Source organism: Papio anubis, chromosome 19 (assembly GCF_008728515.1).
Source record: "Papio anubis isolate 15944 chromosome 19, Panubis1.0, whole genome shotgun sequence".
Taxonomy (NCBI): Eukaryota; Metazoa; Chordata; class Mammalia; order Primates; family Cercopithecidae; genus Papio; species Papio anubis.
The window spans coordinates 23,754,714-23,770,603 of record NC_044994.1 but is presented as its reverse complement, the minus strand read 5'-3'; the positions used below and the strand labels follow the sequence as shown (position 1 = coordinate 23,770,603).

The 15,890-nt window shown below is 40.4% G+C and overlaps 1 pseudogene; it reads right to left on the bottom strand.

The window, feature by feature from the left end:
* Positions 1-15,890, bottom strand: part of LOC103879650 — a 51,720-nt pseudogene that overhangs the window by 20,827 nt on the left and 15,003 nt on the right.

Below are 15,890 nucleotides of genomic sequence, written 5' to 3'. Positions count from 1 at the left end.
ACAAGTTATATGTCATTAGGCAAGTGACTCTGGGTTTTTTTTCATCTGAAAAATAACATATTTACTGCAAATGGTTGCTTTTAATTATCAGTAAAATAAAATGCCAAGTAAGCCACTTACTATGGCATCTATAAATAGGCTTTCAAGACACAAAACTATTATCATTATTCTCTTTTCCTTTTTCTTTCACCTTTCGTATTTCTCCCAATATCTTTTTGCTGTGGAAATAGCTTCCACTTGACATTTACAATGTTGATTCTATTTTAATCTTTGGCTACTCTTTCAAACATATAATTCTTCCTTTCTGATTTTGACCTGTTATTTTGGTTTTTCTCTAATGTTTTCACTGCCTGGATATAATAACTTTATTTTGCCCATTTTATTTCCCCTACTATTTGAGGTCTCTTTTCTTCTTGACTGGTTATACTGATAACTATGATCAAAGTTTCTAACTTTAGACATCAAATTTCATCTCAGGGTAATCTTAGAATCTGCCAGTTGACATGTTATTTATTGAAGGATGACTTGGAATGTACAGGCAACCTTTCCTGTTTTTAAAGAACAACCTAAATGTCCCAGTTCCCCTGGAAGCCAATCTCTGAATGGTTACGCATCTAAAAGAAGCACAAACTGGACTTTCATGTAAGTCTTTACCAAACAGTTCTTGAGGATTTAGGAGCAGGGAATTAATATTGCACGATGCACATACGCCCACAAAAACTTCCTAGTACTCATATTTAGATAACTCTCCCTCTCCCCACAGTTCCAATCTTCACAGATGCTCTCATGTCCATTCTCTTTCCTGTCTTATTGTCTCTTTTATACATTCTCCTTTATACCACCAAATTAGTTCTCTTCTCTCCCCAGTACTCAGTTTGCCAAGCTCTTCCTACTTTCTCCAGTTCCCTTATTTCTTATTTGAGTATCTCCATGCTTGCTGTTACGTGGAACAATTCAGCCATTCTTAGATTCTCCATGTCTTCTCTTCACCTTGTATACTCATTAATTCTAAAAAGGGCAAATACCTTACAAGTATGTCGATTCTTATAAAAGACTATAGGCCACTGCTATGGTTTGAGTATGTTCCTTCCAAATTTATGTGTTGTAAACTTAATCCTCATTGTAACAGTATTAAGAAGTAGAACCAATGGGAGGTAATTAGAATTAGATAAGGCCATCAGGATGAAGGATGAAGCCTCCATGATGGGGCTGGTGGCTTTATAAGAAGAGGAAGAGAGATCTGAGCTGGCACACTCTTACTTCCTCACCGTATGGTGGCCTGTGCCACCTTGGGACTCTGCAGAGAGTTGCCATCAGCATGAAGGCCCTCACAAGATGCAACCCCTGAACCCTGGCCTTCCCAGCCTCCAGAACTGTAAGAAATAAATATCTCTTCTTTATAATTTACCGAGTCTGTGGCATTCTGTTATAGCAAGAAAAAAATGGACTAAGAAAACTACCCATGTCAACATGACTTTGTTTTTTTGTTCCTGAAAACACCTATTCAGAAAATATAAGGTTGCACACCAATAAGTAATTTTACTCTGTGCTTCTGGAAATCCCAAGACCAATTAATTGGAGACAATACATTGAATTCCAAAATTCACAGACCAATTTATTGGAGACAATACATTGCTTATCTGGGCAAACCCTTGCTTTTTAACCACAGTTTACCGATTCAAGTTGCTGTGACTGCCAACTTAAACTACTATATAAACATATATATTTACATATAAACATTTTTATGTATCATTAAATACATAAACAATTTTTGTAAATTATACATATAATTAACTTTGTATTGATACATTATAGAAATACATATATATTTCCCTATATATAAAACAGGTCTTTCAAGGCAGAGAACATATATATATTCCTTGAAAGGCCTGTTTTAAAACACTTGGGCTCAGACCTCAGAGCCCTATAAGTATTCCATTTCTGATTCCCCTTATGAGGTGCTGCCAAGACTGTCAAGGATGTATTCTTTCTTGGCAGAAAGTTCTAATAAATTTAGCTTTGATTTATTAAATATTGATATTTTGGGGAGTTCAACAGAGCAAATAAACATTTCTTAATTTATTGTATATTTTTGATAATTATGTGTATTTAAGGACTGCGTGTATTTATCATTTGCTTTTTGCAGAGAATCCTCCTTTTAAATGAGAAGAAATAACTTAGCCCTATCTTACAGAATATCATTACTTGCTGAATGTATTTAACTTCTTTTTTAAAATTTATTTTTACTTTTTTAACTTTACAAATAAAAATTGTATACATTTATGGTGTGCAACATGATATTTTGATACATGTATATGCTGTGAAATAATTAAATCAAACTAATTAATATATTCATCACCTCACAATTTATCATTTTTTGTGGTAGGATTATTTATGATGTTCTCTCTCAGCAATTTCCAAGTATACAATACATTGTTATTACTACAGTTCACCCTTGAACAACAGAGGTTTGAACTGCGTGGGTCCACTTACATGACTATTTTCTTCTTCCTGTGTCACCCCTGAGACAGCAAGACCAACCCCTCCTCTTCCTCCTCAGCCTTCTCAACATGAAGATAAGGAAGATGAAGACCGTTATGATGATCCACTTCCATTTCTTCCTTATAATATTCTTAATAACATTTTCTTTTCTCTAGCTTACTTTATTTTAGAATATAGTATATCACACATGTAACATACAAAATATGTGTTAATCAACTGTTTGTCATGGGCAAGGCTTCTGGTCAACAGTGAGATATTAGTAGTTACGTTTTTGAAGAGTCAAAAGTTATACATGGATTTCTGACTGCAAGTGGGGTTGGTGCCCCAACTCCCATGTTGTTCAGCGGTCAACTGTATAATTGCCATGCTGTACGATAGTCTTCTGAACTTATTCCTCCTGTCTAACTTAAATTTCGTTTCCTTAAGCCAACATCTCCCCCAAATCCTCAACCTCAGCCTCAGTAGCCACTATTCTACTCTTTGTTTCTATGAGCTCAGCTTTTTAGATTCTACATATAAGTGAGATCATGCAGAATTTGCCTTTCTGTGCTTGGCCTATTTTACTCAGCATAGCGTCTTCCAGGGTCACTTGTGTTGTCCCAAACGACAGAATTTGCTTCTTTTTTGAGGTTGAATAGTATTCCATTGTGTATATATATCATGTTTTCTTTATCCATCCATCTGCTGATGGACACTTAGGTTGATTCCATATCTTGGCTAATGTGAATAATGCTTCAGTGAACATGGGAGTGAAGATCTCCCTTTGACATACTGGTTTCATTTACTTTGGATATACACCCAGAAATGGAATTGCTGGATCATGTGGTAGCTCTATTTTTACATTTTTTGAGGAAGCTCCATGCTATTTTCCATAATGGCTGTACCAGTTGAACATTTCCACCATCAGCATGCAAGGGTTCCTGTTCCTCCACGTCCTCTCCAACACTTGCTATCTCTAACCTTTTTGATAACAGTCTTGGAATGTGCTTAACTTTGAACAGACATGAATGGATGTGATTACAGCTGGCTCTAAGCAAAGTCATGAAGTTCATTAAATTGAATTTCTATAAAATAACTTTGCTTTGTCTCCTAGTTTTCACTGACGCTTGGGCAACCTGCCAGAGGTAACCAGTGCTCTCCTGCTTTCCAAGGATCTGCACTATAGTTCAGTCAAATTGTCTCCCAAGTTCGCATTTATCACCTTCCATCTTCCCCTTTACAACCCATACCCCTCCCACCATTATCCCATTAACGTGATCATCACTCCCGGGCAAATTCTTGATTTTATAAAAGTTATCTTAGGAATAAGAGCAGGAATTCTGGTCTCTTTCTTAGAGCTCATGCCCAGAAGAACTCAGGGCCCCCGAGGGTCTGTATTGGTATATGTTAAAAATTTAGCTTTATCCATTTTGGGAGTAGGGGAAAATGGGACGAAAGGGCATGAGAGTGAAGGGTAAGAGGAAAAAGGAAGAGATAGAGAGGACTAAGAAAGGTAGATGTGCATGGTACCTCCTGATATGTATCAAAATAATGTAAGGTGTAGCACACTAAAGCTTTAGAGTTATGACCTTCCAGTTGAACCTTCTTGTTTACTATATGAAAACCAGAAAACTTGCCTAAAGCTGTATAATTACAGGCAGAACTGAAAAGACAGTTTACCTATGATTGCTCAATGTCCAAAAAAGGAGTTAACTAGGAAAAAATTAGGTAATCTGTTCTTGAAGAGTTAGTTTCAGCTCCAGAAAGAGAGAAGGCTCATAATACTATTCCAGGGAGAATGAAATGATGGTAAGGCTAGCTAACATGAGGTTCAAGACATTATGTGAAAAATAATTATTTAGTAACTATTCTGTACCAGGTAAGAGCAATGGAAGATGTTTCATTTCATTCTCTTTTCTCAAACTTTATTAAGAACTGAACATCATTAAGGATCACTGTAGTTTTCAACCTACTTGCAGTTTGTTTTCAAGTTGTTGAAATTTTAAGTTGTTATGGTGGGGAATTGTACTGTGCATGACAATTTACATCTAATATACTGACTCTGTATTATCATCATCCCATGTGCTGCTTAATTATAGAATGTCATAGATCAATTATTGTGGGATCTAATAATGAATTTCACTTATAATGAAGAAATTTCTTAATGACTAATATGCTGCAGTCAATCTGTCTGATAATTTTGGAGTTTTATAACCCTTGACAATTACTTGGGAAATAGCATTAATGTACTTTAGATAAAAATATGCTTCTCTTACGTGCTCACAGAATTTATGCTGCATTTGCAACATTAAACTATAGTATGAAATGCTCTACAGTATGCTTTAATTATAACAGAACAGACTGTTCACTCTTCTCAATCCCTTGCTGACAGACTTTGTGTTGTGTCAGCAGATGATGACTCTTCCTCCTATTATGTTAGAATGATAAAATGTGCTTCAATCATACAACCCTCATCAGCATAAGAAAGACTACTAGATTACATCTATTTTATTCTTACTCAGATTACTCTGCCAAGAGGAAGTAGTGAAGAAATTTGGGTGAGAATACAGATCAGAAAAGCATTAATGAGAAGATACATGATGTGAAGGCTCTGTAGAGGGAAATGAGAGGAATAGGTGGCATTACAGAGAGAAAATACAAGAATCATGCAAATTTGGAAAGTTGTATGCTGTAAAGGAAATGCGTGAAGGAGAGGCAGAGGAGGCCACTACCCCAGGGAGTGAGACAATATAACCTGCCTTTTTCCTTCTAGCTTTTATTTTATGTTCAGGGGTACATGTGCAGGTTTGTTATACAGGTAAACTTGTGTCATGGGTGTTTGATGTACAGATTATTTTGCCACCCACATACTAAACATACAGTACCCAATAGGCATTTTTTCTGATCTTCCCCCTCTTTCCACCCTTTATGCTCAAGAAAGCCCCAGTGTCTGTCATTCCCTTCTTTGTGTTCATGAGTTCTCATTATTTAGCTTCCACTTATAAGTGAGAATATGCAGTATTTGGTCTTCTGTTCCTGTGTTAGTTTGCTAATGGTCTCCAGCTCCATCCATGTTGCTGCAAAGGACATGATCTTGTTCTTTTTTATGGCTGCATACTATTCTGTGGTGTATATGTATCATATTTATGGTGTATATGTAATATATATATATATATATATATATTTTATACAGTCTCTCCTGTTGTCCAGGCTGGAGTGCAGTGGCATGATCTCGGCTCACTGCAACCTCTGCCTCCCAGGTTCAAGCGATTCTCCTTTCTCAGCCTCCTGAGTAGCTGGAATTACAGGCACCCACCACCATGCCCGGCTAACTTCTATATTTTTAATAGAGACAGGATTTCACCATGTTGGCCAGGCTGGTCTTGAACACTTGACATCAGGTGATCTGCCCACCTTGGCCTCCCAAAGTGCTAGGATTACAGGCATGAGCCACTGCGCCCAGCCTATGTATCGTATTTTCTTTATCCAGTCTACTGTTGATGTACATTTAGGTTGATTCCATGTCTTTGCTATTTCTCTAATGATTAGTAATGTTGAGCATTTTCTATATGCTTTTTGGCTGCATGTATGTCTTCCTCTAAAACCAACCACACAATTGGACATAAAACAGTCCTCAGCAAATTAAAAACAAAAACCTGAAATCACACCAACTACACTCTCAGACCACAGCACAATAAAAATAGAATTCAATACAAAGAAAATTGCTCGCCGGGCGCGGTGGCTCAAGCCTGTAATCCCAGCACTTTGGGAGGCCGAGACGGGCGGATCACGAGGTCAGGAGATCGAAACCATCCTGGCTAACATGGTGAAACCCCGTCTCTACTAAAAAATACAAAAAAACTAGCCTGGCGAGGTGGCGGGCACCTGTAGTCCCAGCTACTCGGGAGGCTGAGGCAGGAGAATGGTGTAAACCCGGGAGGCGGAGCTTGCAGTGAGCCGAGATCCGGCCACTGCACTCCAGCCTGGGCGACAGAGCGAGACTCCCTCTCAAAAAAAAAAAAAAAAAAAAAGAAAATTGCTCAAAACCATACAATTACAGGAAAATTTTTAAAAAAGGTCCTTAATAGTTTTGTGTAAATAATAAAATTAAGGCAGAAATCAAGAAGTTCTTTGAAACTAATGAGAACAAAGGTACAATATCAGAATCTCTAGAACACTGCTAAGGCATTGTTAAGAGATAAATTTGTAGCACTAAACACCCACATAAAAAAGTTAGAAAGATCTCAAATGAACAACATCACAGCTAAAAGAACTAAAGAAGCTAGAGCAAACCAACCCCAAAGCTAGCAGAAAGCAAGAAAAAACCAAAATCAGAGCAGAACTGAAGGAAATTGAAACACGACAAACCATACAAAAGATCAACGAATCCAGGAGTCAGACACTTGAAAAAATTAATAAGATAGACCAGTAGCTAGACTAATAAAGAAAAGAGAGAAGATCCAAATAAACATACTTAGAAATGACAAAGGGATGTTATTACTGACCCCATATAAATACAAATAAAACCATCAGCAACTGCTGTGAACACCCCTGTGCACACAAACTAGAAAATCTAGAAGAAACAGATAAATTCCTGGACACATACATGCTTCCAAGATTAATCAGGAAAAAATTGAATCCCTGAGCAGACCAATAACAATTTCTGAAATTGAATCAGTAAGAAATAATCTACCAACCAAAAAAAGCCCAGAACTGGATGGACTCACAGCCAAATTCTACCAGATGTACAAAGAAGAGCTAGTACAATTCCTACTGAAACTATTTCCAAACATTGAGGATAGATGCCTCCCCCAACTCATTTTATGAGGCCAGCACCATCCTGATACCAAAACCTGGCAGAGACACAACAAAAAAAGAAAACTTCAGGCCACTGTCCTTGATGAACATAGATGCAAAAATCCTCAACCAAATACTGGCAAACCAAATCCAGCAGCACCTCAAAAAGCTAATCCACCACGATCAAGTAGGCTTTATCCCTGGGATGCAAGTTTGGTTCAACATACGCAAATCAATAAATGTGACTTATCACATAAACAGAACTAAAGACAAAACCACAAGATTATCTCAATAGATGCAGAAATACTTTTGATAAGATTCAACATCCTTCATGTTAAAAACTCTCAATAAACTAGGCAATGAAGGAACATACTTCAAAATAATAAGAGCCATCTATGACAAACCCACAGCTAACATTGTACTGAATAGGCAAAAGCTGGAAGCATTTCCCTTGAAAACTAGCACAAGGCAAGGATGCCTTCTCTCACTGATCCCATTCAATATGACCTAAAGGAAGTCTGCATGCGGTAGGGCGTGAGTCTGAGAAGTAAACAGAGCCAGCAAAATCATCAGGCTGCCGCAGGAGCTGGGGCTAATCCACAAGCAGCCAGGGCATTTGAGATATGGAACAGTTGCCTCAGGAGTGCCAGATGCTGTTCTTGCTGGACCAGAGAGTGAGGCCCACAGGAACACAGGGCTCCCTGCAGTGAGAAACCTAAGTGAATCCTGTGCAAGCAGCTGAACTAAGCTATCACTTACACAGCTTTCTGTAGCAATGGTTGGCATTGTCATTGGCTTGAGTTCACATGGTCCCCGAGCTTCTCCCTTTGGAAAATGGCCCTTTCTATTTCTGTGACCAGATATCCCTCATACTGTGACTTGCTTTACCCCTCAAACAATGGCAGATGTTCCCCTGGAATTATTCCTTGGACCACAGGTGACTTTGATAGGACATGTGGAGTCTGAACCTTGGATATTGGTGGAAGGGGGGCCGTTGGTGTAATCTAGGGGGAAAAATCACAAATATTAGGGTTTTAGGTCACCGATAATCTGCAAAATGTCAATCCTCACTCCATCCCTGAGCCTCACATGATTGCTGATTTGTTTCCCTGGGGTGGTGGTCAGGGGCAAGAGTGAGGAATGAGGTGGCTCCAAATGGAATTAGGGAAGGAGTGATGGGTCTGAGTGAGGAATAAGGGACAGCTGGGAGAAGACTCTGAGCCAATTTGTTGAAGGTTAGAAATGGACTGGGGCAGGACTGCCTGGTAAATTTCTGTACTTAGTATTAAACTGTTTTGTAAAAAGTGACTTTGGTAGGATCCTTTGATGTTGCACAGTGGCAAAATGTATCCTCTGTCAAAATATCTGCAGTAAAGTCATATTTTTGGAGCAAATCTTGTGGCAGCATTCAAGAGGAGTTGAAGGAGGGAAAACACCGACTTATTAGAATAATCTAGATATGAAAAGATTGGGACTTAAATTAGAGATCCAAGAGAAGGTGGGATGCAGCATGTCTGAAAAGATCATGGAGGATAGATTAAAGTGGAAATCAGTCTGGTGACTCTTAAATGCTGGGGCATGTCTCAGTTCGATCACTTAAAAATATGGATTTCGGGGTTCATACCAGAAATTTTGATTGAGTAGGTATGACATAATGAAAAATGTATAAATTTGTTCTCTGCCCCAGTTACTGGCACAGAGCTCCTAAAGCACTTGTAATTTCCTGAGCAATAAGGGTGCTAAGCGTATCTTTTGTTCTAATGAGTCTTTGACCCAGTTCCTGGCATAGAGCTTCTAATCCCTTGGAATTTCTTGGGTGATAGGAGTATCTTTGTTCGAATGAGGTGCCTCTTGGTAGGCTCCTGGATGGGGGCTGGTCTCCAGAAAGACCAAGCCATGGTTAGAGGCTTGAAACTTTCAGTCCCAACCCCATCCTCCAGGAAAGGGAGAGTGGCTGGAGATTTGAGGTAGTAATTGATTCTGCCTATGTGATGAAGCTTCCATAAAACTTCCTGAACCATGGGGTTTGGAGAGTTTTATGTGGTTGGCAAACATGTCAATATGCTCAGAAGGTGGCACACCCTGACATTGCTGGGACAAAAGCTCCTGTGCTTGGGACCCTTCTAGATTGGGCCTTTGTGTCTCTTTTTCTGGCTGTTGATTTATATCATTTAAAATATCCTTTGTGGCTGGGTGTGGTGGCTCATACCTGTAATCTCAGCACTTTGGAAGACCAAAGTGGGATGATCACTTGATCCCAGGAGTTGTAGACCAGCCTGGGCAACATTGTGAGACTGCGTCACTACAAAAATAAAATAAAAAATTAGCTGGGCACAGCGGCATGCACTGTAATCCTAGCTACTCAGGAGGCTGAGGTAAGAGGATTGCTTAAGCCTGGGAATTCAAGGCTGCAGTGAGTTATAGTCACACCAGTGCACTGCAGCCTGGGTGACAGAGCAAGACCCTGTCTCCCAAAAATAAGTAAATAACGAACAAACAAACAAACAAAATTTCCTTGGTAATAAATTGGCAGTTGTAGGTAAACTATTTTCATGGGTTCTGTGAGCTGCTCTAGCAAATTATTGAACCCAAGAAGGGGGTGGTGGGAACCTCTGATTTGTAGCCAAATCAGAGAGAAATTATGGGTAATCCAGGGACCTACTACTTGGAATTGTCATCTGAACTGGGCGATAGTTGTGTGGGACTGGACCCTAAACCTGTGGGGGCTGCACAGACTCCAGTTAGTGTCAGAATTGAATTGCATTGTAGGACACCCAGCTGGTGTCAGAGAAGTGATCAGTGTGGGAAAGCCCCACACACCTGGTCACAGAAGTGTACTGAGTGTGAGTGTAGTACAAGGAAAAACAGTGTTTGTTTTTCCAATCTGACAGTAGGTCTGTTGAGGACCTCATTGATGACTAGAATGTATACTTAAGTTTAGCAGCCATTTACCACCAATATTGAGGGTTTCAGTCATTGCGTCACATCAGAGCCACCCAATGAACTGCAAACTCAAAAGTATCTGAGACAGGTCTCAACCAATTTAGAAAGTTTATTTTGCCAAGGTTAAGGATACGCCCATGACAAGGCCTCAAGAGGTCTCGATGACATGTGCCCAAGGCAGTTGGGGTACAGCTTGCTTTTATACTTTTTAGGGAGACATGCACATCAATACAACCTGTAATATTACAATGGAATATGTACATTGGTTCAATCTGGAAAGGCGGGGCAACTTGAAGCAAGGTAGTGGGGGCCTTCCAGATTATAGGTAGATTTAAAAATTTTCTGGTTGGCGATTGTTTGAAACAGTTCATTATTTTCTAACAACCTAGAATCAATAGAAAGGAATGTCTAAGTTGTGATGACAAGGATTTGTGGAGACCAAAGTTTTATCATGCAGATGAAGCCTCTGGTAGCAGGCTCCAGGGCAAATACATTGTAAATGTTTCTTATCGGACTTAAGGTCTGTATTGATGTTAATGCTGGTCAGCTTTTCTTGAATTCCAAAAGGGAAGAGTGTATAACGAGGCACGTCTGACTACCCCCTTCTCATCATGGTCTAAATTAGTACTTCAGGTTAACTTTGGAATGTCCTTGGTAGAGAGGAGGGGTCCATCCAATACAGGAGTTATTAAGAAGTAATATTTAGGCAACTACAAAGGGTGAAAGTTCTCAGTGGAATTTTTCTTTAATGAAAAGCAACCCCCAATACATTTCTTTTCTAACAGAAAGTGGCTTGAAAAACCAGGCCAGCAAGCGTTGATACGCACATGCTGTTGGCTGGAAGCTGGGTACGTTCAATATGGTGTCTCCTGCCCTCTTTTCCTTGTCGCCATGTGTGCCAGGTGTCATGGCAGCCTCCAGGTAAAGTCACATGTGCAGGACATCAGGGGAACACACATTTCCATTGTGCAAGGCCAGGAAAGGTTCTGAAATAACTGAGAGTTTCTGGCTGGGGCACACCCTGGTGTTATTCAAAGGCTTCTGGACTGGACCCAGCCTCTGACAGCCTGCTCTGGGTGTTGGTAAAAGATCCCCAGCTATCCTGTTGCAAAACTTTACTTCTTTTTATTTTATTTTATTTATTTATTTATTTATTTTTTTGAGACAGAGTTTCATTCCTGTTGCCCAGGCTGGAGTGCAATGGCACGATCTCAGCTCACCGCAACCTCCGCCTCTCAGGTTCGAGTGATTCTTCTGCCTCAGCCTAGCTGGGAGTACCGGTGCCGGCCACCATGCCTGGCTAATGTTTGTATTTTTAGTAGAGACACGGCTTCTCCATGTTGGCCAGGCTAGTGGTGTACTCCTAACCTCAGGTGATCCACCTACCTCGGCCTCCCAAAGTGCTAGGATTACAGGTGTGAGCCACCATGCCAGGCCAAAACTTGCCGCCTTTTTCTATCAGTGGTCGTTATGTCTCTTATTCTCTCTGTGTGTCAAATGTGTGGGAATTTTTACAGCCTAGGGAAGAAGTAATCCGTCAGGCAAAATCAGGAAATGCTATAGTAACCATGGATATAGCTCAGGGAAATGCTGTTGTAATCTAGGAACAGAGGTCTCCCCTCCCTTCACAGTGAGGTCACTCACTAATATTCCTCTTGATATTTCTTTTTTATCACTAATATTCCTTGCTAATATTTTTTTTTTGCTAATATTCCTCATGGTATTCCTGTTTTTCTTTCTCTCTTTTTTTTCCTTTGGAGATGGAGTTTCGCTTTTGTTGCCAAGGCTGGAGTGCATTGGCGCAATCTCAGCTCACCACAACCTCCGCCACCCGAGTTCAAGCAATTCTCCTGCCTCAGCCTCCCAAGTAGCTGGGATTACAGGCAGGTGCCACCATGCCTGGCTAATTTTGGATTTTTAATAGACATGAGGTTTCTCCACGTTGGCCAGGCTGGTCTTGTACTCCCGACCTCAGGTGATCCGCCTACCTTGGTCTTCCAAAGTGCTGGGATTACAGGTGTGAGCCACCATGCCCAGCCCAGCACATGGTATTTCTAAGCCAACAGCATTACGTAGTGGAAATAGAGATCCTCTTTGTAAGACACACTGCTGGTGCTCTGTGGTACACTGCAGCTTCCCAATTTTTCCTTTTTGCACCTTTCTACTGGAAACCAGGCTTCATGCTGCTTCTGTGAATGAGAAAATTCTGCCTTCAACAGTTAGGAGTAATATGTCCTCCGCAGCCAAATTTTGGTCCCAATACTCTCCCATCAGCAGGAAAATCACCATTAGGCCCCCACGGCCCCTACTCTGTCTCTGATTAAGACAGTACTTAATTAGTAAAGGGATTTTAAGTCCAGAAGTTAACCGGAACCATTTTTCTCAGGGTAAATGCTTTAGCACGGGCTATAATAGCAGGCAATCTACCACATTCCCTCCGTTCAAGGGGCCTTACCTTTCATGTAGTCTTTCCCAAGATCCATTTTTTTTTTAGGGAGGTACACAGGTCACCAAGTCTAGGAAGTCAAAGGGAAATCATAAGCAGAGGACTAGAGCTACTTGGGTGAGCATGACTAGCCCCCAATGCTTAGTTTCTCTGGTGCCATGGCTTGGAGGGTCATGCCTACAACCATGGGTGGCACATTTAACAGGGTGCCAGGAACCAGGAACCAGGGAGGGAAAACAGTTGAGGGGATGCTCCCACTGTCTTCTTCTCCACCCTGGGTCACTTACAGAAAGGAAGGAGACTAGAGGGATGCCTTCTCTCACTTCTTTTTCTAGATGGGTAGCAGATTATCTTCAGCTTGACCCCTCTGGAGTTGCACTCTTAAACATTGGAACTTCTTTAATCTCAGAACTTTGAAAAGCGGCTTTTTTTTTTTTTTTTGCACAAGGGCATGGCATTTTTACTAAACCTTTTCAAGTGTTGTAAGATCAACCCAGCTCTTTTAGCAATCACATTGGGCAGGCCCAAAGAGATTAATTCCCCCAAATTAGAGAAGCAACATCCAGGGGAACCATCTGAGGATCCCCCTTATTTGGGGCCCCTTGAAGTTCCCTTCTTATTACAGGACCTTAGGTAAATAAAGGGAGACTTAGGCCAACTTTCTAAAGACCCTGACAGGTATACAGAAATTTTCCAAAATTTAACTCAGGATTTGACCTCACATGGAGGGGTGTTATGTTGCTCCTAAGTCAGATCCTCACTGCAGCTGAAAATAACTGATTGTTTAAAGGAAGGGTGTTTAGAACAGGTCAGAAAGTTTGAGTATATTGTAAGAGGGTCTGTGAAATTCAGTCATGAAAGAGTTTAGTAATTAAAGGAAAGGAATTATCAAGATTAACACTAAAGTTATTGTAGCCACCCAATAATGTATTTCTTCCAATCATATTGCAAGTTACAAAATGGCCTAAGCCTAAAATTATTCTCTACTGGCAAGTCAAGGGGGAAGTACATGCTTTTCTCAAGGAAAATATTACTTTTATATTAACGTTTCTGGTAATGTACAGCGACATCTAGTGGAGACAAACCAGTATTACAATCCATTGCTGTAACAGGTATCAAACTCTATTGTCATTGTCTATAAGACTTCCACTAACAGTGGTAATTTTTTTTTTTTTTTTTCTTCAAAGACAGATTCTTGCCCTGTCACCCAGGTTGGAGTGCAGTTGCATGATCTTGGCTCACTGCAACCTCTGCCTTCTGGGATCAAGCAATTCTCCCAAGTAGCTGGGACTTCAGGTGCATACCACCATGCCTGGCTAATTTATTTTTATTTATTTATTTTTTTGTATTTTTGGTAGAGACGGGGTTTCTCCATGTTGGCCAGGGTGGTCTCGAACTCCTGACCTCAGGTGATCTGCCCGCGTTGGCCTCCCAAAAGTGCTGGGATTACAGGTGTGAGCCACCGTACCCAGCCAACAGTGGTTATATTAATATTCATGTCCTAACTCTACATTTTAAACCTTCTTGTAAAATTTATCTCTTTTCATCTAGAAGCAATCAAACTCCAAATGGTGCTGCAGACAGAACCACCCATGGACACACCATTCTTCTGAGAACTCTTAGATCAACCTCAGGAGGAGGCCCAACTGCTGTCCCTAACATGATGCCCCTTTTTCAGCAGAAAATAGCCAGAAAGAATTGTCATCCAACACCCTCTAACATCAGTTAAGTTTCCTTCCCCTGATGGAGAAAATAGTATGAGAGTTATTTAGAAATAATTTTTAGGCAGCTAGAAAGGGTGAAAGTTCTCAGTGGAATTTCCCTTTAATGAAAAGCAACCCCAAAAGCATTTCTTTTCTAACAGAAAGCGACTTGAAAAACCAGACTGACAAACACTGATATGCAAATGCTGGCAGCTGGAAGCCAGGTACATTCAATGTGGTGTCTCCTGCCCTCTTTTCCTTGTCACCATGTGTGCCAGGTGTCATGGTAACTTCCAGATAAAGCCACATGTGCAGGACATCATCGCAACCCGCATTTGCATATTAAAAGGCTGGGGTGGTAGGGCCAGTTTTTTTGCTGGCTACGTGAATGACACACCTGGTCAAACCAATCCCCTGGGCCCTATGTAAATCAGACACCGCCTCCTCCAGCCTCCCGATATAACTGACTGCTTTCTGCTGCACGTGGGGTTTTTGCATTTGGAGCCCCCCTCCTTCTGTACAGGGGAGCTGTTTTCTTCTTTCTTGCCTATTAAACTTTCCACCTCTTGAAACCACTCCATGTGTGTCCGTGTCACTAATTTTCTTGGTCTCTCACATCCCACGATGTGAAGGAGCCATATCACATTCAGGTAGTTGGGGGTGGAGGAGGGGTCTTAGAATTTTAATTTTGGTTTACAGAACTTTAAACAAATACTTCTGTCCAGACTCTATCATCTACCATTTAAATCTGATCTTTGGGGGAGATTCAGGCACAGTATTTCTTAAAAGTTTGCCAAGCTATTTTAATGTGTAACCAAGATTGAGAACCCTTGCTCTAGAACATTACATGGTTGCAGTGATTCAGACTTTATGTTCTCAGAGATGAGACGAATGGCAAGGAGAAGCATTCCAAAAAAAAGTCACCTGGCTAACGATAATCTAGGGTGAAATATTTGGCATTTATTCCTATATTTTTAGGAAGAATATAAAACAGAAAAAAAAGGTTTAATGTATAATTCAAAATGTCAGGATAGAGACATCTAGTGTTGAATTTAGATGCTTACTCAGAATTTCAATAATCTATTCCCCTCGGCCGCCCCACTTGGCCAGTGTTATTTAAGGTTAAATGTAGAGATATAATTTCCAGTAGTCTTTTAATCTGGAGTCTTCAGGACGACCAAGTGGATGATTTGGTGATTGTGTGGGGGTTGGGGTGGGCCTATACCAACATAAATATACTTCTTCTGGCCTTCTAATAAATTTGGGAAAGAAATGACATAAGAGCCATATGAGACTTGTTATAAATAAATTTTCAGTACTGCCAAAGAAATAGCATGCAAACATAAAGTTAATTTTCTCAGCAAGGCAATTTTTACTTCTATAGAAGGACACAACTTGTGGATGGAGCAATGGCAAGAGCACACCTGAACAAGGGAGGGGAAGGGGTTTTTATTCCTGACACAGTTAGCTCCTACTGCTGTGTTGTTCCCCTATTGGCTAGGGTTAGACCACACAGTCTA